Source organism: Nycticebus coucang, chromosome 8 (assembly GCF_027406575.1).
Source record: "Nycticebus coucang isolate mNycCou1 chromosome 8, mNycCou1.pri, whole genome shotgun sequence".
In the NCBI taxonomy this organism is placed as follows: domain Eukaryota; kingdom Metazoa; phylum Chordata; class Mammalia; order Primates; family Lorisidae; genus Nycticebus; species Nycticebus coucang.
Window position 1 is genome coordinate 96,874,579 of NC_069787.1, and position 27,970 is coordinate 96,902,548.

General features: G+C 41.0%; 1 protein-coding gene and 1 pseudogene across 3 annotated transcripts in view; one reads left to right on the forward strand and one right to left on the reverse strand.

Annotated features, from left to right (window-relative positions):
* Nucleotides 1-27,970, forward strand: part of RAD54L2 (RAD54 like 2) — a 111,660-nt gene that overhangs the window by 24,144 nt on the left and 59,546 nt on the right. The gene's annotated exons all lie outside the window — the stretch shown is intronic.
* On the reverse strand, nucleotides 950-4,767 carry LOC128591403 (E3 ubiquitin-protein ligase RNF138-like; annotated as a pseudogene).

Consider the following 27,970-nt stretch of genomic DNA (forward strand, 5'->3'; position numbering starts at 1 on the left):
GAGTTGGAGGTTGCTGTGAGCTGTGATGCTGTGGCACTCTATTGAGGGCAACAGAATGAGACTCTATCTCAAAAAAAAAAAAGAAAAAAAAAAAAGAAAAATTGGGCGGTGCCTGTGGCTCAAGGAGTAGGGCGCCAGTCCCATATGCCGGAGGTGGCGGGTTCAAACCCAGCCCCGGCCAAAAAAAAAAAGAAAAATTCTTAGATGTTTAGAGGAAGAGTTGATTATTTTTTTAAATTAAAATCATGTCATGGCAGCTTTTTTTTTTTCTTTTTGACACAGAGTCTTACTTTGTCACCCTCAGTGCTGTGGGTGTCATAGCTCACAGCAACCTCAAACTCGTGGTCTCAAGCAATTCTCTTGCCTCAGCCTCCAAGTAGTTGGGACTATAGGTGCTCCCCACCGCGCCCTGCTATTTTTAGAGGTGGGGGTCTTGCTCTAGCTCAGGCTGGTCTTGAACTCATAAGCTCAGGCGATCTACCTGCCTTGGCCTCCCAGAGTACTGGGATTGCAGATGAGCCACCGCACTTGGCCTGCCATGGCAGTATTTTAAAGATCAATTCCATGTTGAAAGGCATTTTGGGAAGTTTTTCTCCCTTGAAAATTCACTTCTCTTACTATTCCAAAAATGAAATAGCAAAGAGCGACTTGTCAAGTATACAGTGAATACATTTCTTAAGAGAAATCAATTGTGTAATACTAGTAGCAGCTGCAATAGCCTATCAAAATAGAAACTTCTACTCTTTTACATTTGATATGTCTAAATTTTGTCTCCACTGATACTCTTCCCCAAGTTTTATCTGTCCAGCTTACTAACCTAATCTCATAAGGGATCTTGAATCTTTATTTTATTTGGACTCAAATGTACACTTCAAGTTATTGAAACAGTGACCTCGTGTAGTTTCCTGTTAAAGATGGCACTTAACCAGTACAAAGATGTCTACAGTCTTCAGATGTTTATTTGAAAAGATTCTTTAACAGCAGTTTGATAATTGGGTTTTCTTGTCTACCTTAAGATTCACAAATTCTCCATAATCAAACTGATGTCTTTAATTTGGATAACTAACACAATTTATACAAATCTGCTACTCCCCAAGGAAGAGACACACACATAGGACATGTCACAGGAACTACCTGAAATACATGATTGCTGTTACAGTGATCCAATAAATGCTGTCTGATAAAATCTGATTCTGGACATGGGGAACCCTTAAAGGTGGGATATCCAGAAGAAATTGTATTCTCATAAATTTCTGTATCATCAGATGTGGATATTTTACTCCTATTACTATTCGCTGTGAATTTTGAGAGATCTGAGAATTTAGAATGATAGGAGAAACACCATATTCGTCTTGATACTTTTTTTCTTTACTTCTTTCTCTTACTCTGTCACCCTGGGTAGAGTGCAGTGGCATCATCATATCTCATTGTAACCTCAAACTCATGGGCTCCCTTGCCTCAGCCTCCCAAACTGCTGGGACTGTAGGTGCATGCTACCATATCCAGGTAATTTTTCTATTTTTTGTATAGACAGGGTCTCATTCTTGCTCAGGCTGTTCATGAGTTCCAGGCCTCTAGTGACCCTTTTGCCCAGCCTCCCACAGTGCTCAGATTACAAGTGTGAGCAACCATACCTGGCCTCATCCTGATACTTCTTCTTTTTTTTTTTTTTTTTTTTTGTAGAGACAGAGTCTCACCTTATCGCCCTCGGTAGAGTGCCGTGGCGTCACACAGCTCACAGCAACCTCCAAATCCTTGGGCTTAGGCGATTCTCTTGACTCAACCTCCCAAGTAGCTGGGACTACAGGTGCCCGCCATGATGCCCGGCTATTTTTTTTCATCCTGATACTTCTTGCAATATTTGTAATGATGTTTCATGTGATAGAATTTAATCTGTTTTGCACAGTGTCTGCAGCTACCAGAAACCTTCCTTGTTGTAATTTCAAGGTCTAAGGCCCATTTAAGACATAATTTTTCTTTTCTTGTCACATTTCCATGACACAAGGGACGGTGTACTCCACTTTCTCTTATTGTGGTCAGGAAACATTTTCTACAGAAAATTTACTGATAGGTCATGGTCCACATGGGCATCTTGAACACCTCCTGACAAGATGGGGCAGTAGAAATCATCTTCAGTGCAGGATGTGGCTGTGGAGAACTCCACACCTGTGGTGGGTGGTCAATGAAGCGATGGCAATGGCAGTGGCGGCTGACAGGGTGACAGTGGAGGCCTGGTACCTGACTCCCTCTGACAGAATCTTGAGTCTTAATGAGGGCTGAACTTTTGGTTCTTGCTTCTTCCATAAATCTTTCCTCTGGTTTAACATAACATGGAGAATATTTATGTCTTATATCTTACATTTAGTAATTTTGATGTCTTACACTCAGTAACTCTTTGCCTCTCATGGCTGCTTCATATCCAAACTGATACATTTCAGGGCCCCACTTAGTTTCCTTCTTGACTATGGGTGGGCCTTTTCATGTGGATTATTCTGTCTCCAAGTTCTTTCCTTCCTTACTCTTTTATCTATTCATTGTTTGTAGAATTGATTTATCCACTTTTGTTCAAGAGGAATGCCTGTTTCCTGGGCTTGAGGCCAATTTTTACTTAACTTTTGGGTAAAACTGTATCCCAGCTGCTGTTCCAAAGATGAGCTTTCTGAAACTAATTTTGTTTAGGAACTAGGTAGTTCATACTATGGTGGAAGATGTTATACACATATTGGAAATAAAAGCAATCTCTCCCTAAATGGAACATTGGTTGCCTATACGAGAGCCAATATACTGATGTGTACTGGGCAATCTTAGCTACAGAGGCTTCCAAGTGAGCTGGAGCCACTAGCAAGCTATTCTGTGTTCTCATGGGAGACACTGTGTTTCACGTCTATGTAGGGTTTGTTTGTGTTGTGCTAAGTTATTGAGTGCTTATTATCTTGCTAGGTTATGTATTATGTGAACCTCACAATACCTAAGGTGTAGGTGTCATTACCCCAGTTGTACACATGGGGAGAAGCTAAGTAATTTGCTCTAATTAAGTGATGCCATTAAACCAGGTCTCTTTGACACCAAAGAGCTCCCACCCCATGATATGCCTACTGCCTCCTCAGCAGTGCTGATAGCAAAAGCAGAAATCTGTGTGGCATCTGGTCTCCAGCCTGGGCTGGTGTCTGAGGAGGAGGTGATGGTAGCACTCTGGGTCCTGGTAAGAAAACAAGGAAAAGAAACTTCATGTGTCCTTTAATCTTTCACTGAGAATTGAAGAACAATACTAGCCAAGTTTACATCTCAAATAGTTTTCAAATCTGGTCTTTCCTCTGGCTTTTTTTCTTTTCTTTCTTTTTTGTTGTTGTTGCAGTTTGGTCAGGGCTGGGCCTGAACCTGCCACCCTCAGTATATGGGGCTGGCGCCCTCCCACCGAGCCACAGGCGCCGCCCTTTCCTCTGTTTTTTTAACTGGCTTTGTATTATCTATCCCCTTTTATTCCGTCTTGCCCATTTCTTCCAGTGGATTTTTCTTCCAAACCCATGTTTTGAATACTCAAATTGCTATATACTGAGCTGTGTATCTTCGTAGTACAATTTGTATTTATTCATCATTTGGTCCTCTTTAGAAATCCTAAAGGATGGGAATACTTCCATTTTATAAGTGGGGAAACTGTGGCCCAGAGAGATTAAGTAACTTGCCCAAGATCACATAGCAAAATGAGGTAGGACTTGTTTTCAGTTTGAAATTGTATGCATGTTAACCATTAACATTCAATGCCACAGAGTGATCTTTTTAAAAGACAGATCTGATCACCTGGCCTGACACCTGTAACCCTAGCACTTGGGAGGCTGAGGCAGGTAGATTGCTTGAGCTCAGGACCAGTCCTGAGCAAGAGCAAGACCCCGTCTCTACCAAAAATAGAAAAATTAGCCTGGCATTGTGGTAGAGCGCTCGTAGTCCAGACTACTTGGAAGGCTGAGGCAGGAGGATCACGTGAGCCCAAGAGTTTGAGATTGCTGTGAACTATGATGACTCCACAGCACTCAACCCAGGGTGACAAAGTAAGACGGAGTCTCAAAAAAAAAAAAAAAAAAAGATAGATTCTATCATGTAATTCTATTCTAAATCCAATCTTCTTAGTAGGTATCCAATATGCTGTATGAGATTGGTCCTGTTACTTCTCCAGGCTCATTTTCTGCCCTTCTCCCATGCTTCCTACTTTATACTTTGTTTATACAAACTTCTTGAGTTTCCTTAAACACATACTGCCCTTGCTAGTCTCTGAATCCTCAATCTTTGAACTCTTCCCCAGTCTTCTCCCTGACCTGACCTATGTATCTTTATGTCCTCAGCAGATGGTAGTTTTTTTTTTTTTTGTAGAGACAGAGTCTCACTTTACTGCACTCGGTAGAGTGCCGTGGCATCACACGGCTCACAGCAACCTCCAGCTCTTGGACGGCTCACAGCAACCTCCAGCTCTTGGGCTTATGTGATTCTCTTGCCTCAGCCTCCCGAGCAGCTGGGACTATAGGCGCCCGCCACAAGGCCCGGCTATTTTTTTGTTGTTGCAGTTTTGGCCGGGGCTGGGTTTGAACCCACCACCCTCGGCATATGGGGCCGGCGTCCTACTCACTGAGCCACAGGCGCTGCCCCAGATGGTAGTTTTTAAAAAAGTCTTTATTGAGCTGAACAGAATTTTTGGACATGTGATTCTCTGGAAGCATACAAGGTTGGACGATTAAGTTTGCAAACTCATTCTAGAAAAAGTACTACATACCTCATTGCTGAATATCACCATGACTAGATGGCTACAGGGAGTACTTCATAGGTGAATTTAGTGATATTCAGCAAAGAGGAATGTAACACTTTTTTTTAGGATGATTTCTTAGTACAGCTTATATTAATACAATGGTGAGCTGTTGTGTTAATTTAAATATCTTAAGAGTAAGTAAGGGTCAATTTCTGAACTGAAGGATGTAAACCTATTATTAATAAGAGGACCTGAACATTTTCAGATTTTGGCATTTGGCTGTATTTGAACTACCTTCGTAGACCATTTCCTTCCTCCTTTTTTTAATTGGACCTCTATTGCTATTTAGCATTCTTGTTTAGATTAATATCCTAGGAGGCTGTATACTTAAGGAATGGCTTTGGTTTCATGTGGTACAAGAGCTTCCAAGTCTTGGTACTCATTCATCCCTTCTATTCTTTCTCTGAAGAGTCATAGAACAGATGGATCCAAGGCTTCAGAGTCTCTTTTTATGTCAGAGTACAGAGAATGTGGATTTTTTATTTTTTGAGACAGTCTCACTCTTTTGCTCTGGGTAGAGTGCCATGGCATCATCATTGCTTACAGTATCCTCAAACTCTTGGGCACAAGGAATCTTCCTGCCTCAGCCTCCCAAGCAGTGGGGACAACAGGCGCCTGCCAAAAGGCCAGGGTAATTTTCTTACTTTTAGTAGAGATAGGGTCTCACTCTTGCTTGGGCTGGTCTCGAACTCCTAAGCTCAAGCAATCCACCCAACTCAGCCTCCCATGGTGCTGAGATTACAGGTGTGAGCTCCTGTGCCCAGCCTGTGTTTGGTTCTTTTTGAAGCAGGGTTTCACTCTTTTGTCTGGAGGGCAGTGGTGTGTCATCATAGCTCATTGCAATCTCAAACTCCTGGGCTCAAGTCAACCTCTTGCCTTAGCCTTCCAAGTAGCTGGGACTACAGGCGCCCACCACAACAATGCTAGGCTAATTTTTCTATTTTTAGTAGAGACAGAATCTCACTTTGTTCAGGTTTGTCTCAAACTCCTGACCTCAAGTGATTCTCCTGCCTCGGCTTCCCAGAGTGATAGTATTATAGGCGTGAGTCATCATGCCTTCCCAGTTTTATCTCATTTTTATAGAGAGCAGGTCTCACTATGTTGTCCAGTATGGTTTTGAACTCTGGGTGGGCTGCAAGTGATCCTCTTGCCTCAGCCTCCCAAAGTGCTAGGATTACAAGTATGAGCCGCTGCACCCTCTGCCATTTAGTGAGTTTTAACTGACTGTTAAGTCTGCAGATAATGAAAGTATGGACTATCACTGGTGCTGGAAAATGCCCAAATGTGGGAGTATTTTAGGTGGTAGAGTATCAGCTTGTCCTCCATAGACCATGATTTCTTTTCTTTCACTGTAGCTCCTCTTCAATAACCTAAAGATGCTGGGCCAGGCTTAGTGGCTCATGTCTGTAATCCTAGCACTCTGGGAGGCCGAGGTAGGTGGATTGCCTGAGCTCAAGGTTTGAGACTAACCTGAGCCAGAGTGAGATATTGTCTCTAAAAATGGCTGGGTGTTGTGGCGGGTGCCTGTAGTTCCAGCTACTTGGAAGGTTGAGGCAAGAGAATTGCTTAAGCCCAAGAGTTTGAGGTTCCTGTGAGCTGTGATGCCACAGCACTCTACCAAGGGTGAGAAAGTAAGACTCTGTCTCAAATACTACTACTACTACTACTAAATAAATAACCTAAACATGCTGTGGTTATTTCTAAATCTTCCTTAAAAATCGACTTCTTCCTGTCAAGTTTAGAGGTAGCCCAAAGTTATTAGTGGGCTTTTCAGGGGTTTGAGTATGCTGGCTTAGTCTCTTTATTCTGGTGTTAACAGCTTGTATAGATATATGCCTTCTGAAGTGTTAGAGGCTGCTACTAGGGCCTGGAAATCTACAGGCCAGACACATATTCTACTTTTCTCCCAAATTACAGTGAAATAGTTTGACTCTGATTCGCATATGAAAATAAGGAATTTTTCACTCTGGACCATTGACTGCATTAGGTTTGGAGTGCTATATTAGATGTAACTGAAGATTTGAGGTTTGTTATCTAGGATATCTAACATATAAACATAGAGTGAGGAGTTAGGAATGGAGGAGCTCTTGGAGTCTGCCCTTTTCTTCTTCTTCTTTTTTTTTTAAGAGACAGAGTCTTACTTTATTGCCCTCAGTAAAGTGCCATGGCGTCACAACTCACAGCAACCTCCAACTCTTGGGCTCAAGGGACTCTTCTGCCTCAGCCTCCCGAGCAGCTGGGACTACAGGCGCCTGCCACAATGCCTGGCTAGTTTTTGGTTGTAGTTGTCATTGCTGTTTAGCAGGCCCGGGCTGGATTCTAACCCGCCAGCTCTGGTGTATGTAGCTGGCACCTTAGCCGAGCCCCTCTTTAGACTTCCAAAGAAGGCTAATTAGTATTATTATGATTCAGCAAAGCATAGACATTGGTTCTTGGCTAAACTATATATGGACTGTTTTTTTGTTTATTTGTTTGTATTTTGTTTGTTTTTTGACACAAAGTCTCACTTTGTTGCCCTTGGTAGAGTGCTGTGATATCATAGCTCACAACAACCTCAAACTCTTGGGCTCAAGTGATCCTCTTGCCTCAGCCTCCCAAGTAGCTGGGACTACAGGAACCTGCCACAAAGCCCAGCTATTTTTATTTTATTTTATTTATTTATTTATTTATTTATTTTGAGACGGAGTCTCACTTTGTCACCCTCAGTAGAGTGCTGTAGCATCACAGCTCACAGCAACCTCAAACTCTTAGGCTTAAGCAATTCTCTTGCCTCAGCCTCCCAAAGAGCTGGGACTACAGACACCTGCCACAACGCCCAGCTATTTTTTTGTTACAGTTGTCATTGTTGTTGTTGTTGTGTTTTTAGCTGGCCCGGGCCAGGTTCGAACCCACCAGCTCCAGTGTATGTGGCCAGTGCCCTACCCACTGAGCCACAGGCGTTGCCCAAGCTCAGCTATTTTTAGAGATGGGGTCTCTTGCTTAGGCTGGTCTGGAACTCCTGAGCTCAAGCTATCCACCTGCCTCTGCCTCTCAGAGTGCTGGGAGTTTCTTCATGAGTCACTGAGCCTGGCCTTATAGCCTTGTTGAAGAAACTGGTTGAAATGTAAAAAAAGAATTAAGAGACAGACTCACAGCTTTGTAGGAACATGTAGTGCATGTTATTTATGTGTTTATAATAGGATGCTGTTAAGAAACAGCTTTTCATTTGAAGATCATGTGTTTGAATTGTTTCTACAAGTTCAAATGAGGAGAATCTATTTCTTCTCATTTTGTGGATTAGTGAAGAATATGTGACTCCGTAAATCAGTGTTTAGAACTGAGATTAGAACAAAGCGGCATTTTCACTCCTGTATACTACTCAGTCTCATTGCTAGTCCTCAGATGCTTTGGGAATCCTTTATTAGTTGCCAGAATTAAGCATCAGGGACATACCATAGGTACTGTCAATAGTATTTTTTAAAATTATACTAAATAGGTATTGATCACATCTAGAAATAAAATTAGTTTTTCTATTGCAATCTTTCATCTAACTACTTACTGAGCTCATCTGCATTTCTTATAGTTTGCCTGTAGATTTTCTGTGTTGAAATAATATATTCCTTGGCTGCTGACAGTTTTTTTGTTTCAATCCTTATGCTTTTTTTTTTTTTATCCTACTTGTTGGTTAGAATCTCTAATTTGATGTTGATAGAAACATTGATAGCATGCAACCTGGTTTTGTTCCTAAATTTAAATGCTGTGCTTGTGGTATTTCTTACTAGAAGTATGTTAGTTGTTTCTGGTAGACTCTCTTTACCCAGTGAAAGCTGTTTTCTAGTTAACTAAGAGTTTGTTTGCTTTTGTAGTTGTGAATGGGTTTTGAATTCTATCAAAGCCTTTTCTGCACCTTTTGAGATAATTGTGAAGTTTATCTTCTCTGATCTGGTAGCTATTTTTTTTTTTTTTTTTTTTTGAGACAGAGTGTTAGGATGCCGCCCTCCATAGAGTGCCGTGGTGTTACAGCTCTCAGCAACCTCAAACTTTTGGGCTTAAGCGATTCTCTTGCCTCAACCTCCCAAGTAGCTGGAACTGTAGGTGCCCACCACAACGCTTGGTGATTTTTTGTTGAAGTTGTCATTGTTGCATAGCTGGCCCAGGCTAGGCTTGAACCTGCCACCTTCGGTGTATGTGGCTGGTGCCGTAACCACTGTGCTACAGGCCTGAGCCAGATCTGGTAGTTCTATACTGGCAGATTTTAGGAGTCAGAATCTGTTGGCTCTTGCTTCTGTTTGATTAGTCCCTTATATGTTTGTACTTTTTGTTTGTTTGTTTTTGAGACAGAATCTCACTCCATCACCCTGGATAGAGTCCTGTGGTGTCATAGCTCATGGCAACCTCAAACTCTTGGGGTCAAATGATCCTCTTGCCTCAGCCTCTGGGACTATAGGCACCAGCCACAGCGTCTGGCAGGTTTTTCAATTTTTAGTAGAGATGGGGGTCTCCCTCTTGCTGAAGCTGTTCTTGAACTTTTGAGATCAAGATCACTTCAGCTCCCACCTGCCTTGGGCTCCCAGAGTGTTAGGATTATAGGCGTGAGCCACTATGACTAGTCTGTGTTTGTACTTTTGGGTCGTGAGTTCACTTCAGCAAGGCTTTATCTGTGGGAATGTTGACTGTACATACGTTGATGTTTTGCATTTGCTTTTAGGCAACCGAGGTATATCACTTGGCTAGGACCACTTTGATTTTGGTTAATTTCTTGGACCATGTAGGTAAATATATATATGTATACCTCAACATATGTAAGTATATACATGCCTCAAACTGGTTTGAAGGCAGACAGATAGTTATAGACTGCCATTTTCTGCCCCCTCCTACCTAGGTTGGCACATGCTTTTATGTTGTCTTCTGTGTTGGTTGGCAGATTTTTTTCTAGTCCACTTTTTCATGAGAGTGTAGCCCTTCAAGGTGTTGGCTTTGTGTAGAGGTCACAGTCTCTCTCTTTTAGCTTCTTTGCGTCCAGGGCATGGTTTCTTATTTTTTATTTTTCCTCCAAGATTGGCACCTTCCTCTTCTCCTGGAGTTGCTGCAGTGTCAGATCCTGAGAGTATTGGTCTGTGTTTGCTTTTCATTCTTGGTCCTTGGGGATTTCTGTTACGTTTTCGTGAGCACAGCTGTGGATTTGAAAAGGTTGCTTATTATAATTTTATATTCTTTTCTAGGTGTTTTGAAGGATCTCTTGTTTGTTATGTTTCCAAGTAGGAAGTTCTTCTCCAACTTATTTAATATACCTTTTTCATTGTGTTGCTGTCATGGTGGTTTTTTACTAGTTATTGAAGTACTTTCAGTACATTTTTTCTTTTTAGTTTAAAAAAAATTTTTTTTGTAGATAATTTTACAGGCTTTTGCTACCAAAAAAGCGAATCTGTAGGGACGCAATAAAATGATATACCCCGATTCCTGGAAAATAAGACATCCTCTGAAAAGAAGACCTACTTACAGGAAAGATAAGACGTCCCCTGAAAATAAGACCTAGCGCATCTTTGGGAGCACACCTTAAAATAAGACACTGTCTTATTTTCGGGGAAACGGGGTACTTAATCTTGGTTTGTGTTAATTCTAAAATTTGAAATGGAATGTATTTCATAGTTGTTGGTCAAGATAGCAGTAGTGCTAAAGACATTTGTAAAACCTCGGGCTGTTTTCATCGTTTTATGTGAGTGGTGTTCCTTAGATTATCCAAGCCCCAAATATGTAATTATTCTTATTATTTTAATATTTTATTTATTATAAAGAGTAAAGTCCAGTTGGTATGATACTAATATCAAGTCAAAAAAACTAAGTAGAGGCCTAGATGATATGTCATGTGTAAGCTAGTGCAAAAATAATTTAATGATATTAAGTTGTTAGGAGTAAGAATACCTTTATTTTTTTTTTTAGACAGAGTCTTACTATGTCACCCTTGGTAGAGTGCAGTTGCGTCACAGCTCACAGCAACCTCAAACTCTTGGGCTTAAAGCCATTCTCTTGCCTCAGCCTCCCAAGTAGCTGGAATTACTGGTGCTCACCATAATGCCTGGCTATTTTTTATTGAAGTTGTCATTGTTGGTTAGCTGGCCTGGGCCTGGTTCAAACCCACCAGCCTCAGTGTAGGTGGCTGGCGCCATAACCACCGTGCTAGGGGCGCCGAGCCAAGGGTAAGAATATCTTAAATGGGGTCATTTGAAAACAAAGGTGCCCTCCTGTCAAAGTTATTTTTGAAGTCCATGATTTTTATCTTTAGTTAATAGGAGAGGTGATGAGATTCTGGAAATGGCTGTGTAATGGGGTATTTGGTAGTTTATCACTTAGTATGGATGAGTGGCAGCCTCTAGGCCTGAGTTTATAATGTTCTGCAGCTGGCCCCATTCACTTAGCTGGGCCTTTTGTTGAACTTCATTGTTATATAACAGTGAGTTGCATTCCTCATTCTTGTGTGCTAAGGTAAGCACGGGGGAGGATTATCTTCTCATTCTGGCCATTTTCTATCACTCACTCGCCTAGCCCTTTTTGGACAGACATTTTTGTTTTGGCTGCAGTGCTAGGGAAATGTCCATTTGAGACTAGGTCACAAGTATGTTTAATAACTATACTTGTTAATTAATTGACCAGAAGACTGAAACTGCATTAACTCTGTGTTCAAACATAGGCCTGGAGTTTCTGTCCTTGAGATTTGTCAATTGTCTCTGTTTGTTTATTTATTTATTTTGAAACAGAGTCTCAAGCTGAGCCCTGGTAGAGTGCAGTGCAATGGAGTCATAGCTCATGGCAGCCTCCCACTAAGGCTTAGGCAATCCTCTTGCCTCAGTTTTTCTATTTTTAGTAGAGACGGGTCTCACTTTTTGCTCAGGCTGGTCTCAAACTTGTGAGCCCAAGCAGTCCACCTGCCTTGGCTTCCCAAAGTGTTAGGATTACAGATGTGAGCCACTGCACCCAGCCTTTAAAACATTTATTATTATTATTTTTTGAGACAAAGTCTCACTTTATTGCCCTCGGTAGAGTGCTGTGGCGTCATAGCTCACAGCAACCTCCAACTCTTGGGCTCAAGCAATCATCTTGCCTCAGTTTTTCTGTTTTTAGTAGAGACAGGGTCTCGCTTTTTGCTCAGGCAGGTCTCCAACACATGAGCTCAAGCAATCCACCTGCCTTGGCCTCCCAGAGTGCCAGGATTACAGGTGTGAGCCACTGAGCCCAGCCTGTATGTTTTTTCCTTTAAAATATTTTCTCAAGCTTTTAATTCATCTCAAACTTTGCCTTTTTTCCCCTTCACTTTGACAATATCTCCTGATGATAATGTCCTTATATAATTATCTTGGTTTTCATACCTCCCATTTGGTTTAATGAAATTTGGCTTTGTCTCCCTGGAATAGTCTCTATCTGAAGAGTGGTGGGACTTGCACAGCTGGGTATGTGTGTGCACACACATGTACTTACACACACGTCATGTTTTGGTCTTTGACAGATGGTTCTTCTTCCCAATGGTTAACATCCATTATTTTCCATTTAGAAATAGGGTTTTCCTGCAGATCCTCTTACTTACATAATTTATAGCCTGAGTATCGTCCAAACTCCGTATGCTGTTTCCTAGAGAAGTTGTAGGATTAACTTGAAAGAAGAATCCTCTTTTTAACTTTGCTATTTTGACTTTACAACAAGTATATACTTTCTTTCCCAATTATATTTGCTAATAGTCAGATGTTATTGTTTTCTTAAGTATTCATATCTAGCGTAAGACTATAGAGAGACTAATAGGGCAATTTTAGGTAATAAATAGATATTTGTGATTGCTTGAAGTGGTGTGAATCTTAGTTTTTTTTTTATTTTTATTTTTTTATTATTTTATTTTTTATTTTATTATTATTATTATTTTTTTTTGTAGAGACAGAGTCTCACTTTATGGCCCTCGGTAGAGTGCCGTGGCCTCACATAGCTCACAGCAATCTCCAACTCCTGGGCTTAAGCGATTCTCTTGCCTCAGCCTCCCGAGCAGCTGGGACTACAGGCGCCCGCCACAACGCCCGGCTATTTTTTGGTTGCAGTTTGGCCGGGGCTGGGCTTGAACCCGCCACCCTCGGTATATGGGGCCGGCGCCTTACCGACTGAGCCACAGGCGCCGCCCGTGAATCTTAGTTTTAAGGTTCAAACTCTTGTGGTGGTGCCTGTGGCTCAGTGGGTAGGGCACCGGTCCCACATACTGAGGGTGGTGGATTCAAATCAGGCCCCGGACAAAAAAATAGCTGGGTGTTGTGGTGGGCACCTGTAGTCCCAGCTACTTGGGAGGCTGAAGCAAGAGAATCGCCTAAGCCCAGGAGTTGGAGGTTGCTGTGAACTGTGATGCCACCCTACTCTACTGAGGGTGATTAAAAAAAAAAAGATTCAAACTCTTGGGTTCAAGGCATTCTCTTGCCTTAGCCTCCTTAATAGCTGGGACTACAGGTACCCGCCACAATGCCCTGCTATTTTTAGAGATGAGGTCTCTCTCTGGCTTGGGCTGGTCTCTAACCCATGAGCCTCAGGCAATCCACCCACATCAGCCTCCCAAGTGGTAGGATTACAGGCATCAGCCACTTCGTCCAGCCAGGACATTCTGTCTGTGTATGGATGCTAGGAGGTTTAATAAGCCTTTTAAATCCTAAGTCATTTTGTCTTAAAGGAAAGGAAGTTTGTTACTTTGTTACTCGTTAACTGTACAGGATAGTCAGGTAATATTTCAAAATTATACTTTGAAATAAGATATTTTTATTCCTTTTAAGTACAAAATTTTTGTTTGGAAATAGGAACAGAAACATTTATTCTTTTCCTGGGCATGGTGGTTTATACCTGTAATCTTAGGCACTTGGGAGGCTGAAGTAGGAGGATCACTTGAGGCCAGGAGTGCACAACCAGTTTAGGCACTATAGCTGAGACCCTGTCTCTAAGAAAACCTAAAAACAAAAATTAGCTGGACCTGGTTGAGTACACTTACAGTCAAAAAAATTTTTTTTTAACCATGAAATACTTCGTTATATATTTCCTAAGGATATTATCTTGTATAATCACAGACCAATTCTCAAAATCAGAAAATTTCTTTTTTTATTTTATTTTATTTATTTATTTTTTAAAAAGCAGCAGTGCTGAGAATGAGCCCCATGTGGTTGGTGTGCTAAGACACGCACTGCCTGTGTGACCGAGGATGCTTCCACACCACGCAGTTCAGTGAGATTCGATTCTTGGTGGGTTTTAACAGTGAGAAACGGAGAGATGTCATGTGGCACTCTGCCCGAGGTCCAGGGACTTTTCCCTAGGCAGAAGAACAAGGAACCAGTCCCCTGAAGCCTAGGAAAAAGGCCTTCATTCAGCACGACCTAAAATCAGAAAATTTAATATTGACACAATACTGTCTAACTTACAGTCAATACTCAATTGCATCAATTATTCCCAGTGCTGGCCTTTAGTTTCCTCTAATCTGAAACAGTTCTTAGAAGATTATTTTACATTTATGGTGAGGTATACACAGTTAGTGCCAGAATTCTTCTAATTCTCTCTTTTTTGTTGTTGTTAAAGAGATAGGGTCTTACTATATTGTTGATGTTTCAGAGCAATGGCTTGATCTAGCTCACTGCAACTTCAAATTCCTGGGCTTAAGTGATCCTCCTGCCTCATCCTCCTAAATAGCTAGGACTATAGTAGAAGTGGATGCCACCATGTTCAGCGAATTTTTAAATTTTGGTAGAGACAGGATCTTACTATGTTGCCCAGGGTGGTCTTGAACTCCTGGTCTCAGGTTATCCTCTCTCAAAGTGCTAGGATTGCGGGCATGAACCACCACATCTGACATTTTTCTCCTAATTCTCATAGTCAGTTTTTATCATCCATTAAAATATGGAAAATAGTGCATCTGAAACAAATTTGGTACATCTGAGATTCTTGTCTTTTGTGAGTTGAGAAGGTGAAACGCACTTTATATTTCCTTTTTTTGTTTTTTTTTTTTTTAAATGCTTGATATAGAACTTTATTAGGGGAAAGGTGGTAGGAGGTCTCTGCTGAACAGACTACATTATGAAGCCAGGAACCTTCAAGGGGGCTTTGAAGAGGAGTCCTGGCCAGAACATCCGTGTCTTTCGGGGATAAAGGGGAAGGGACCAAGAGTCTTAGAAGCAACCATGCCAGTGATCTGGGGAACACGCTGGTCCCTTTCTCAGGATGATGGCCAGTATGGGACCTCCACAGTGACCTGAGAATAGTGGAGAGAGTTGGGTCAGAGCTGTGAGTAATAGTTCAAAGAACCCCTGGCCTGTCTGTGTGCCCTGGGATGGGACAGAATAATTGCTGAAATAATTAGAAACCTAGGAGGTGGTCTCAGGATAGGTACTTAATGACTAATATCAGGGGTTGGAGATCCAGGATTGGCCTTGGATTTGGGGTTCAGGCTGTTCTTGGAATCGGAACTTAGGTGCTGATCTCTTAGGTGGGGCTCAAGACTATTCTTAGGGTATTAAAGTCTTGGGATGCTTAGGGTATGCTCATCTCAGGGTATAGGGACCTTAGGGTATAAGGAGTCTTAGCAGGCTGAGTCTGAGGTACCTGCACCTGGATCTCCACCCACAGAGCTGCCAATGGAGGTTCTAGGAAATGGGTCCTAGGTGTATGAAGTTGCAGAAGCCATCACAGGTACATTCCCTAGGTAGACTAGGGCAAACAGATGAAGGAGGTAATTATCACTATCAGCCCTCACCACATAGTCAAGAATCTGGGGCTCAATGCATCCAACCCATCCTTACACCACCATACCCCATCTCTTACTGCTAAAAGCATGACTCCCAGAAGTCAGTTGACAGGGGACAACTCAGCACACACAGCCTGCTCATTTAACCAGCAGTATTGAGGTCAGCTACTGCCTGTCAGAACTGAGATGAAAGTCAGTCAGGGTCAGCAGCAGAAACTGGAGATCTTCAGGGGACCAGTTACCAGCTCTGGGGCTGGGCTGAATTTAGTGGTGAGCCTTTCAAGCTGTGAGGTTTCAGTGGTGGTCATGAGGCATTGAAAGCCTCCACCTCTGGGCTCTAAGGGAGGGACAGCAAAGGACCCTGACACAGACATGGTCCACGAGTGGTCCCCCAGGTTTTCGCACATATTCATTTCTTCAATCTCCCTGTACTGCTCATGCAGTTCCGTGAACACCTCCTGGCTGAAAGTCGGTTTGCTGTGAAGTCGGGTCTCTGGTCCCTGCGCCGGCAGGCTCTGATATTAAAGTAAGAAGAGCAGTAACCTTGTCTTTCTCAGTCTCGAATATCGAAGCTAAATATTAAGCCATTTTTACTCGAATCCTCCGATTCTGTGTCCTGCCTACGTCATTTCCGTTGCATAGGAGCGCTGGGAAGGGTAGTTCTTGGCTGGCGCTGTGTGCATCGTGTGCCACTTTATATTTCCTTTTACAGACTGTAAATGTGACATATATTAGTTTAAAGGATCAGTTTACCTGTTTGTTGTGTTGAAGTAAATGTCACAATTTATTTTTATAAGGAAATCAAGAAACGAATCTTTAAATTTTCTGTTGCACTTTGCAGGTACAAACCTTTTACCATGATTTGTCACTTAAATCCATGTGGTACTGGATTCCCAGCACTGCTAGTCACTTCTACAAATAGCAACTGGTGTTTTCCAACACCAACAACCAATTCTCCAGTTCTCTGGACACCAACTGGATTGTTCAACAATTTGATTCAATCCTGATATCACCTGGAATTAGAGCGGATCCCACACGTTAAGGGCTCAGTCTCAGAACACTGCTGTCACTTCAGATGTCAGTCTCAAGTCCCAGGCCACCTGTAACTTCTGACCAGCTATAAAAAGGGCATTTTTCATGACCCCCTCCTCAGATTTGATAATTTAGTAGAATGACTCACAGAATTCAGGAATACCCTTTACTTAGGTAAATTATATAAAAAATTGCAGAGCAGCCTAATGGAAGAGATGGATAGGTCAGGTATTGAGGAAGAAGAACACAGAGCTTTATGCCTTTTGGTATGCAGTCCTCCTAGCACTTTAATGTGTTCACCAACCTGGAAGCTCTTGAATCTCATTGTTCGAGAATTTATATATTTATTTATTTATTTATTGAGACAGAGGCTTACTCTGTTGCTCCAGGCAAAGTTCTATGGCATCATAGTTCACAGCAACCTCAAACTCTTGGGTTCAAGCAATTCTCTTTGCCTCAGCCTCCCGAGTAGCTGGGACTATAGGTGCCCACTGTGGGTCTGGCTAACTTTTCTATTTTTAGTAGAGACAGGGTCTCACTCTTGCTTAGGCTGGTCTGCAATTTCTGAGCTCAAGTGATTCTCCTGCTTTGGCCTCCCAGAGTGCTACTATTACAGGTATGAGCCACCGCGCTGGGCCTGTTCAAGAATTTTTATGGAGCTCAATCTCCAGCCTTCCAGCTCCATTTCCCAGAGTTTAATAGATGGGGCTGAAAAGTTATACCCTCCGTCTTCTCTTGGCCTTTCTAGTGATTGGTTCTATCCTGAGGCTATCTACAGTCCCCACCCTAAATTACTTTATTAGCATAAACTCTGGTCTGATCTGAGTTGGGCTCATCATGAATAACAAAAGTTAACTCCTATCACTCAAGAAATTCCTTGGATTTCAGTTCTGTGCCAAGAACAGGGATAAAGACCAAATAAACATATTTCCTATTATACCACTGGCACTATGAAAGGTCTGCAAGTGACTAAGATTACCATCCATTTTAGAACTTTGAGAAGCAGAGCCGGAAAAGTTTACTTATGTTTTTGAGAAGCTAAGTGCACTGAGTGCCCAGGTTACTAGAAAAGTCAGTGAAAAACTTGGAATAACCATATAAATGTACTAATATTAGTATTTGTATTATTTCTGTAGAATATTTTAAAAATATGGGAGTATATGTTACAAAATAGTTGTCATTCATTAAAACTTATATTTGAAGTAATTACTAAGTAAGGAAAATCTACAGTATACAAACCTATGTATCAGGTAGATATAGCTATTTTAAAAGAATTGGTAATTGAAAAACTAAAGTGATCAGCATCAACTCAGAAAATCTATCAGTGGTTATTATTTGTATTATGAAAGGATTTGTATAGAGTCCCTGCTATAGTCTTATTTAAGAAAGGTTTGATTTGTTGGAATGCTACTTGCCCGGAGCTTTCTAGGATCATGTCTTGTGGGCACTTTGACTAGATATAATTTAGTCAGTAAGCCTAGGTGACTAGACAGTAAGCCTCTGTCTCTTAAACAGTTCATACTGAATGTTTAAGGGGCTATGAAGAGCAAAACACGTCTGTCTGTGGCTTGTATCTAGTCTGGGCTTGAAAGCACCCAGGCTGAGCTCCAGGGTTCTGTGATAGACCTGTCAGGAGAAGGAAGAGCCTCAGTTTGGGAAGAGACTGTTGAGGAGCCAAGATAGTACTTACTGATCAGGGAATTAGTTGGAAGGATAACTGAACATGACTTTTGGCTTCTCTCCATTCCTGTTCAGTCTCATCATCTAGCAGATAAACCTGATTTGCCTTTAGGCTGATCTGAACTCAGAGCTGGTTTAGGCTCAAGAGAGACCGACGAAAGTGGGCTCTCCATGTCTCTGCCATCTGGGGCTTTGTATCTTCATCGCAATAAGTTAGAACTGCTTGGAAAGAGATACAGGGCTCACAAGTTGGATGATAACATATTTAGCCAGAATTGCTTTCATTCTTGTGTCATGTTGTCAGATAGTCCCCCTTCCCCTTTTTTCCCTTTTACCACCTTCATAATACACTGGTCTGATGTTTGTATGTGTGTGAATTTTTCAGAGCTCACATTTTTAGAGGGTGGAGTAGTATCTGTGTCCCATAGACTTCTCATTGCCCCAACTGTTATCTCTGTTTTAGCTCGTCTCTCTCTTCCTCACCCCATTGTTCTCCTAGCCACCCTGCCTTTTCCCCCTTGCTGGCCATGATTCCATGGAGAATAAAATGAGTCTTATATTTGCTTCCCTCTCAGTGGCTTTTCAGAACTTTACTTCTGTTTCCTCAAAATGCCTGGGACTGACCCTGCAGAGATATACTGCTCAATGAACTCTTGGATGAAGGAGCGTAAGCCAGGAGAGCTTTGGTGGGGAACACAAGAAACCCCTACCCTTGGCTATTTTATTTTACTTTATTTATTTTTAATTTAAAAATTTGTTATATAGTGTTATAATATTTTATTTATCATTTTATTTACTTTTAAATGTCAGGTTAATAGGTGGGTACATGGGATTAGGTTACATAATTTGCGTTGTACAGTTAAAGTCTTGAGTTGTAGTTGTGTCCTTCAACCAGGAAGTGTTTTTTTTTTTTTTTTTTTGTGACAGCATCTTTCTCTCTCTTTGTTGCCCAGGCTGGAGTGCAGTGGCCCTGTCAAAGCTCACTGTAACCTCAAACTCCTGATCCTGAGCTCAAGCAATTCTTGCACCTCAACTCCCTGAGTAGCTGGACTATAGGAACATGCCGCCATGCCTAGCTAATTATTTCTTTTAATTTTTTTGCAGTTTTTATTTATTTATTTTTTGGGCTGGGGCTGGGTTTGAACCTGCCACCTCGGGCATATGGGGCCGGCGCCCTACTCCTTTGAGCCGCAGGCTCGGCCCTAGCTAATTACTTTTTTGTAGAGATAGGATCTTGCTGTTTTGCCCATGCTGGTTTCGAACTCCAGGCCTAAAGCGATCCTCTTGTTTTAGTCTCCTAAAGTAGTGGAATTATGGACATGAGACACTGTGTGGTCTCCTTGGCTGTTTTCACCACTGAAGAGATTCAGTGGTGAAAGTAAAAATTTGATTTTGCAAACATATAATTAGCTTCACTCATTGAGAAAGTTTGCTCTTTGGTGGCTAATTACATTTATAAAATAAACTGTCATTTATATATCAGATTAATAATACAGTTTTTAAAATTTGGATATAGTATGAAACAGTTCAAATATTTTGTGATCATGTAATTTGTTCCTTTGATTATTACTTTTTAAACATATCTTTGTGATAACTGAAATTTGAGGGAAGGGGACATACATCTTAGAGTCTTGTAGTCTTAGAATTGCAGTTCTCAAATTTTTTTGGTGTTAGGTACCCTTTCATACTCTTAAAAGTTGGCTGTGCGTGATGGCTCAAGCCTATAATTCTAGCACTCTGGGAAGCCAAGGTAGGTGGATTGCTTGAGCTCACGAGTTCGAGACCAGCCTGAACAAAAAGTGAGATCCCGTCTCTACTAAAAGTAGAAAAAAACTGAAGCAAGAGGATCACTTAAGATCCAAGAGTTGGAGGTTGGAGGTTGCTGTGAGCTATGATGCCATGGCACTCTACCTAGGACAATAGCTTGAGATTGTTTCAAAGGAAAAAAAAAAGTTATTGAGCACCCCAAGGAGGTTTTTTTTTTTTAAGTTTAAATTATTTTTTTCTTAAGGGTAGTCATGTGAAGGGGGTTTTGTTTATGTTGGTAATGTCTAATAATATTTCTTCTATTAGAAAGTAAAATAGAATTTAATAATGTTAATGTATTTAAAAAATAATAAACTCAAGTTAACATAAATAACATTTTTAATGAAAAATAAGTTAGAACATTTTTAATGAAATTGTTATAAAACAATTAGAAGAGCCAAATTGTTTTATATATTTGAGAATTTGAAAATGTCTGGCATTTCAGATTGCTGGATTCTCATATGCTTCTCTAGTCTATTGTGACTTACTGTTTTGCTGTTAAAGTACATAAAGAAAGACCAACCTCACACAAAAGTGTGGCTGGAAAAGGGAAGAAGGTGTTTTAATAGTCTTTTCAGATAATTGTGTGTATTCTTTGTTACTATGTCAAAACTCACAGGCAGTGGTTTCTTTTTTTTTTTTTTGAGACAGTATCACTGTGTCACCCTCAGTAGGGTGCTGTGGCATCATATCTCAGCAATTTCTAACTCTTGGGCTTAAGCAATTCTCTTGCCTCAGCCTCCCAAGGAGTTGGGACTGCAGGCACCCGCCACAACGCCCAGCTATTTTTTGTTGCAGTTGTCATTTTTGTTTAGCTGGCCCGGGCTGGGTTTGAATGCGTCAGCCTCAGTGTATGTGGCTGGCGCGGTAACCTCTGTGCTACGATGCCAAGCTCAGGCAGTGGTTTCTTCAAGATTAATTGTAATATGGAATTTGAAATTGTATCAAGGAACTTTTTATACTCTGTTACATAAAAAACCATTGGTGTTCTTGCATTTTGAATGGCTCTTTAAACCATGTATGGTTTTGACTCTATGAATCCATTGAAAGGTTCTCAAGGATCTCCGTGTCCCTGGGCCACCCTTTGAGAACTGGATGAGATCTTGAAGATTAATGCAAGCCCATCTCTCTCCTGGGCTGGAATAAAAGGAGTGATTGAAGTTGAGGGAGAACTGATTTGACCAGAGTCATGCAGCTAATTATCTATAGAACTGTGGCTGGAATTTAGATTTCTTAGCTGATTCTAAAACATGTCTGTTTCTAGTGCTTCTGCTGTGCTTTGTGTTGATTGCCTGGGCCAGGCTCCGTGGAGAACTTTTGGAGAGAGTTGTCTCCTGTGGTCTTGCTCTTTGGGGTCTTGAATAGTTTGTTCACTTTTCCTTTTTTATTTTGTGTTAAGGTCCAAATTGCCAAAAGTCTCCTATTTCTAAGTAAAATATGGTGAGCCATGTCAGTTCAGCTCATTAGCTGCTTTGAGTATCTAAATGTGTTTTTAAGTGGCTGATATACTCAAAAGGCATCTGGACTATATGGAAATTTGAAGTACACATTGGATATGAATGGAGTGGTGCATTTTCTTTCACAGGAAAAGTTTTTTGTTTTGAGACAGAGTCTCACTTTGTCACCCTTGGTAGAGTGCTGTGGCTTCACAGCTCACAGCAACCTCCAGCTGTTGGGCTTAGGCAGTTCTTTTGCCTCAGTCTTCCGAGTAGCTGGCACTGCAGGTGCTTGCCACAACACCCGGCTATATTTTGTTGCAGTTTGGCCCGGGGCCGGGTTCAAACCCACCACCCTTGGTATATGGGGCCGGTGCCCTACTCACTGAGCCACAGGCACCGCTCCAGGAAAAGTGTTTTAAAATAACTTTAGCAATCTACAGAGGATTTCTTAGTGGACTGGAAGAATCCTATGGGTATTTAGTGAGTACTATATATGGATTGTATTCTTTCTTTTATCTTTGAATTAAACAAATTCTTAGAGTAGTAGGTTTCTTTGGAAGGGTATTGCCCCAAAGCTTTGGATTGAATGTTTTCCTGCATTTAAAAGAACTTTCCCCTCTTGTAAATTAGTGTAAATCTGGGGTTTTGTTAATATTCTTCATGGAAAAAAAGTTATGCTTGCTATGGCATTGCTTTGAGACCATTTGAGGCAATTAGTACTACTCATGGTCACTAAAATTAATGAGGACATGGTGGTTTGGGAAGGATTCTTTTATTTACAAGGTAAGATCATGGTGCTGCTGAAAATCATGACAACATCTCTGAAATTCCAAGGGTAGTCTCATAGCAATTAGGCTGTGGGGACCCCACAGTCCTGTGCTTTCAGTGTGGACTCCCTAAGAATGGTCTGCTTTGTGAACAAAGGCTTTGCTTGTGTGTGTGTGTTTACACCTCCACTCCCAAACCCCCATATGTCTAAAGGCTGTGCCCAAATGATTAATTCTGCTGATTCTTGGGCAGGCTGTGTATAGACAGGTGTCTTTGTCTTTATACTTAGCAAAGCAAGAGCAGAACAACCTTTTCTTTCACTTTCAAACTTATTCTGAGGGGCTTATTCTGAGATTAGCTATGGGTTTCTTCATAAGTATGGCCTTCTTTTAGCAACCTCAGTATATTAAACGTAGACTTGTTAACATGCTTAGAAGTTGAATATTTGCTTTTCAGAGGGTTCTCTTTGGAGTTCCTTTAAATAGCCAGTTTTCCAGTTTTATTAACATAGGTTTGGTTCCCAGAATTTGCTTTGTAGGAACACAAGTCCTCATTAAGGTGCAGCACATTCATAATCACTCTCCCAGTTTCTCTGTGTATGTTCACTGAGAATTAAAGCAGTATTTTACATGGAATAAGGAACCAATGGGGGATAATGCATTTTTTTTTCCTTATCACCTTTCCTCCTCACATCTAACATTTCTACTAAGAGCTAAGTTCTTGAATCTGTGCTGCCTTCCCTGTATTCTGAAAGGATACATCCACATTAGGTATCTGTGTGTGTGAATAAAACCCTTAGAGACAGAAGATAATTGTGCTCTGCTCCCCAAGACCAGCGTTTCCTTGGCCATTTTCTCTTTGTTGCCTTTTTGAAGGGGATTAGTAACAGCAAAACTTACCCCTTAAGTAGCTATTATTGTTCTAAGGAACAGAGAAGAGAGTTCACTGTATTACCTTTTTGAAGAAATTTAGTGGCCATACATAAGACAGAGGGAAAGAGAAAAACTAAATTTAATGGGACTTAGGAACTCCATCACTTTCTAGTCTCTTCTGTTATAGATATCTAATGGCCAGGATACTATTTTAAAGTATCTTCTGTTTTTAAAACATTTTGAATAAGAGGCTGGGTAAATATCTCTCCTACTTTAATAGTATGTATGGTTATTGGATGTTTAATTTTTTCCTCTTTTTTGAGACAGAATCTCACTTTGTTGCCAGCCTAGAATGCAGTGGTGTCATCATAGCTCTCACAGCAACCTCGGACTTCTAGGCTCAAGTGATCCTTCTGTTTCAGAAACCTCAGCCTCCTGAGTAGCTGGGACTATAGACAGGCCTCACTACCACGCCTGGCCAATTTTTCTATTTTTTTTTTGGTAGAGATGGGTCTTTTTTTTTTTGTGTGTGTGTGTGTGTGGTTTTTGGTCGGGGCTGGGTTTGAACCCGCCACCTCCGGCATATGGGACCGGCCAGAGATGGGTCTTGTTCCTGCTCAGGCTGGTCTCAAATTCCTAGTCTCAAACAGTCCTCCCACTTTGGCCTCCCAAAGTGTTAAGATTACAGGCGTCAACCAGGGTGCCAGCAGTGCACTTTTAATTCTATTATTTTTAACTCTAAGTGATCCTAAACTACATTTCTAGTCTAGTTTGCTTTCCCTACTCCCACCTTTTTTTTCTTCTCTGTTTTCTGTTCAGAAGAAGATAGAAATTGTTTCAAATTCTGTTTAAACCTTAATAAGAGATTTCAGTTCTGGAGTAGTTTCTCTGTTGAATAATTAGAGACTTACACTTTAGTTTTTATCCTTATTTTGGGAGATGGGAGGAATTTAAGGATGACTATAGCAGTTGTAGTTGTCTGTAGTAGTTTGTTTTATGAAAGATTATTTACCTTGTTTTTTCCTCCCATTTTATTTATTTTTTTTATAATTTTATTTTTTTATTAAGTCTTTTGTACATAGATCATAAATACATTTATGCCCATTTTAGTATGTTGATTATTTGTACAAATTGGAGTGCTTACATCATACTAATCAGCATAGCTTTCATCTCATTTACCTAATTATAGCATTAGGACATTTGTGTTCTACGCATGATAGAAACAACTGGTACTTGTAATGTGCTCCACAGTTGTGGTCCCCCTACTATCCCCTATTACCCCTCTCACCCCCGCCCCATCCCTCGCCCTCCCCTTCCCTCCTTCATCATAGCCTAAAGTTGTGTTTCATTTTTCATGTGCAAGTGTGAGTAAATATAAATTGGTTTCACAGTAGTACTGAGTACATTGGATACTTTTTTCCCATTCCTGAGATACTTTGCTAAGAATATTTTCCAGCGCCATCCATGTAAACATAAAGGAGGTAAAGTCTCCATTTTTTTACTGCTGCGTAATATTCCATGGTATACATATACCACAATTTCATCTTTTTTTTTTTTTTTTGTAGAGACAGAGTCTCACTGTACCGCCCTAGGGTAGAGTGCCGTGGCGTCACATGGCTCACAGGAACCTCTAACTCTTGGGCTTACGCAATTCTCTTGCCTCAGCCTCCCCAGCAGCTGGGACTACAGGCGCCCACCACAACGCCCGGATATTTTTTTGTTTTTGTTGCAGTTTGGCCGGGGCTGGGTTTGAACCCGCCACCTTCGGCATATGGGGCTGGCGCCCTACTCACTGAGCCACAGGCGCCACCCCATATACCACAATTTATTAATCCATTCATGGATCAAAGGGCACTTGGGCTTCTTCCATGACTTGGCAATTATGAATTGAGCTGCAGTGAACAATCTGGTGCAAATATCTTTACTGCCAAATGATTTTTGGTCCTTTGGGTATACACCTAATAGAGGAATTGTAGTATCAAACAGCAGGTCTACATTTAGATCCCTGAGTGTTCTCCAAACTTCCTTCCAGAAGGAATGTACTAGCTTGCATTCCCACCAGCAGTGCAGAAGTGTTCCCTTTTCTCCACATCCACGCCAACATCTGTTGTTTTAGGATTTTGTGATGTGGGCTACTCTTACTGGAGTTAGATAGTATCTCAGAGTAGTTTTGATTTGCATTTCTCTGATGATTAAAGATGATGAGCATTTTTTCATGTGTCTGTAGGCCATGCGCCTGTCTTCTTCAGAGAAGCTTCTGTTCATGTCTCTTGCCCACAATGAAATGGTGTTACTTATTTTTTGCTTAGTAATAAGTTTGAGTTCTCTGTGGATTCTGGTTATTAGACCTTTGTCGGTAGCATAACTTGCAAAAATCCTCTCCCATTCTGAGGGCTATTTGCTTTACTTAGTGTGTTCTTGGCAGTGCAGAAGCTTTTTAATTTGATCAGATCCCAGTAATGTATTTTTGATTTTGCTTCAATTGCCCTGGGTGTCTTCCTCATGAAGTATTCTCCCAGACCAATTTTTCTCAAGTGTTTCCCCTGCACTCTCTCTAAGAATATTTATAGTTTCATGTCTTAAGTTTAAGTCCTTGAACCAATGAGAGTCAGTTTTTGTTAGAGGAGGAGAAAGGTGTGGGCCCAGTTTTAGTCTTCTACAAGTTGCCAGCCAATTCAACCAGCACCATTTATTGAATAGGGAATCTTTCTCCCAATTTATATTTTTAATAGGCTTATCGAAAATCAAATGACAACAAGTGTCTGGGTTCACCTCTTGGTCTTCAATTCTGTTCCATACATCTACCTGTCTGTCTTTGTGCCAGTACCATGCTGTTTTGATCACTATCGATTTATAATAAAGTCTGAAGTCTAGAAGCGTGATTCCTTCCAATTTGTTTTTATTTCTGAGTAATGTCTTGGCTATTTGAGGTTTTTTCTGTTTCCATATAAAAGAAAGTACTACTTTTTCCAGGTCTTTAAAATATGAGAGAGGTGCTTTAATAGGGATCGCGTTAAATCTGTACATTGCTTTAGGTAGTATAGACATTTTAACAATGTTGATTCTTCCCAGCCATGAGCATGGTATGTTTTTCCATTTGTTAACATCTTCAGCTATTTCTTTTCTCAGAGTTTCATAGTTCTCTTTATAGAGATCTTTCACATCCTTAGTTAGATACACTCCCAGATATTTCATCTTCTTTGGCACTATTGTAAAGGGAATAGAATCTTTGATTGTTTTTTCCCCTTGACTATTGTTGGTGTATATAAAGGCTACAGATTTATGAGTGTTAATTTTGTATCCTGAGACGTTACTATATTCCTTGATCACTCTCCTCCCATTTTAATTATGAAAAGTTTCAAATGCACAGAAAAATGGGAAGAATTGGTCAGTGAATCTGCAGGTTAACATCTTGCTGTATTTATCACAGAGCTACTCATCTAGCCATCACTTTACCATGGCTCTCCCCCACCCCCCGAAGAAATGACTTTTATAGCTTATAGTCAAGTAAGAGAGAGAGACAAGCAGACATGCACAGTGCCTAGTGTAGCAGGTTGGCAAATGAGGGGGTACAGGTGAATGAATGAATAAAAATGAATAATCTGGGTAGGACATGCTTCTAGCTTCAGGATACAAAGACACAATTTCCAGCTAAATTCTTGACCTTTACTGTTGGGTTAGGATATTATAAGACTAAAGAAGGCAAAACACTTTGGTAGGTAGCTCACATACAGCCTTCAGTGAAGAATTACAGTGTGGTCAGCATGACTATTGGAGTTCAGAAGAGGGAATCTGATTTCAGAAAGAAGCCTGAGGCATTTGGCAAAGGCTTTTTTTTTTTATTTTTTGAGACAAAGTCTCACTCTGTGTCCCTCCCTGGGTGTGGTATCATAACCACGACAACTTCAAACACTTCAGGTCATGCTATCCCCTTGCTTCAGCCTCCTGAGTAGCTGGGACTACAGGCACCTGTCAATACCCAGCTATGGCAAAGGTATCTTGGAAGAAATGGAGCTGTAACTGGGGTAAGAGATAGGGAAGAGCCTAAGAGCAGACATGGCCACAGGGGCATTCTAAGCTATGGGGAATCTGAGGTTCACCACATACTTGGGAAGAGTGACAGTGATAAAGAATCAGCTGCCCACTGGAAAGTCCTGCTTTCAGGTGATTGGAGAGTAAACTGTCCTCTTCTAGTGTTCCAAAGATCGACTCTGCCTTGCTTTAGGCAGGACCCATTCCTTATTTCCTGAGTATTCCCAGTCAGTCTCATTCTAGGGCTCTGCCCTTGGTGCTCATTTTGCCCAGAGCACATTTCCTTTAGATGTCTGTATTGCTCTTTTGCCTTCTACTGGCCTCTGCTCAGTGAGAACTTCCCTGACTCTCATATAAAACAGCATCTCCTCCTGGCCCACATCAGTCTCTAGTACTCCCTACAGGCTTCACTCTGCTGCTTGCTGTGTTTCTAACCCTAAAATAGCACCTGTGATTATATATAGATCCTCCTGTACATAAAATGTAGTAATATCCCAATAAACTCATTGTAAGTTGAAAATATTATAAATTGAAAGTACATATAATTCACCTAAGCTACTGAACATCATAGCTTAGCCTACCTTAAGTATGCTTAGGACACTTACATTGTCATCTTTGTTGGGCAACATTATCTGACAACATAGTAAAAGGAGGTATCATGATCTTGTGGTTGACTGGGAGCTTTAGCTCTCTGTAGCTGCCTAGCCTCTCCACAGAGTATTGCTATCTTGGGAAAAGATCAAAACTCAAAATTTGAAGTACAGTTTCTGCTGAATGCATGTCACTTTGGTACCATTATAAAGTCAAAAAATTATAAGTTGAA